General features: G+C 36.9%; 1 pseudogene; it reads left to right on the top strand.

Moving 5' to 3' along the window:
• Positions 1-335: 335 nt before the first annotated feature.
• LOC125862840 (transcription factor MYB44-like) lies at positions 336-1,193 on the top strand (annotated as a pseudogene).

Genomic DNA, 1,193 nt, shown 5'->3' with positions numbered 1-1,193 from the left:
GTCAAACTTCAATATTACTCAGATCCTATCCCCTCTAATCCAGTCCATCAAACACTATTTAAAGAAAAAAGCTAATTAATTTATGAGATTTTAGCAATGGGATACACTTCATTTGTATAATTAATAAGTACCTATTGATCCAGTCACCCCTATCCCCTCTACCCCACCCCCACTATATATATCCCGCTCTCCTCACAAGTCTTTACCAAGTAAATACTAGGCCCTACCTCCTCCTACCACCCCACTGTACATATATACTTTGTATTTTGTATCGTTGGTATCCTTCAATATTCCTTATATCTCATATACTCGACTGATTTTATTCAGTAGAAACAATGAAGAAAAAGGGTCATAACAAGCGTCGATATTGGAATCTTCAAGAGAACGAGATATTGCAGAAGCTAGTAGAGGAACATGGAACAAATAACTGGTCAGTTATTGGTCAATTGATTCCAAATCGATCTAGGAAGTCATGTAGGCTCTGGTTGTACTACAAAAAAAACCCTTAAATTGTTGGGGTTTTATTACGGAGGTTAATATAACTCCCATAAATTGCATCTAATTACAGAGGTTTAAGTAACCCCTCAAGTGTGTGATCAACTTTCTCCTCAAGTGGATCATCAACCTTTTACTCCTAAAGAAGATGATACTATTATCAAAGCTCATGCCAAATTCGGTAGTTAACGGGCTCCGATAACCCATTTGCTATCGGGTCGAACCAATAATGCGATAAAAAATATTGGGATTTCACCCTTAAATGGAAGCACTTTTCCATGTTGGAAGATTTTACATTTAAAAATCCTCAAATGTTGTTGAAGAGATCGTTTAGTATTAGGGCGGGTACAAATCCAGGTAGTCCATATGGATCTGACTTGAGTAATTTGGATTTTTCTAAGTTCCCTCAGTTGTGTATTTATCTTCCCAATTTCCCACCACGTGGAATTTTGCCTCTTTCAGTAGTCTCAATAATAATCTCCGATCCACCAAAATCTCAGAGTCCATTTGAATCTCATTTGAACAATTTGGGGTTTTCTAGGTTTCCTCAGTTATGTATTTATCTGTCCATTACCCTATTAGGTGGAATTTTACCATTAGTAATGTCAGATCCATCAACATCTCTGAGTCTCTCTTTACCCGGAATCAGATCTAACAAGAATTTAAATCGGATAAACCAAATCGGGCAAAGTAGTTGA

Source organism: Solanum stenotomum, chromosome 4 (assembly GCF_019186545.1).
Source record: "Solanum stenotomum isolate F172 chromosome 4, ASM1918654v1, whole genome shotgun sequence".
NCBI classification, from domain to species: domain Eukaryota; kingdom Viridiplantae; phylum Streptophyta; class Magnoliopsida; order Solanales; family Solanaceae; genus Solanum; species Solanum stenotomum.
Note: the sequence above shows the minus strand (reverse complement) of the source record. Positions and strands in the feature narration are given on the sequence as shown.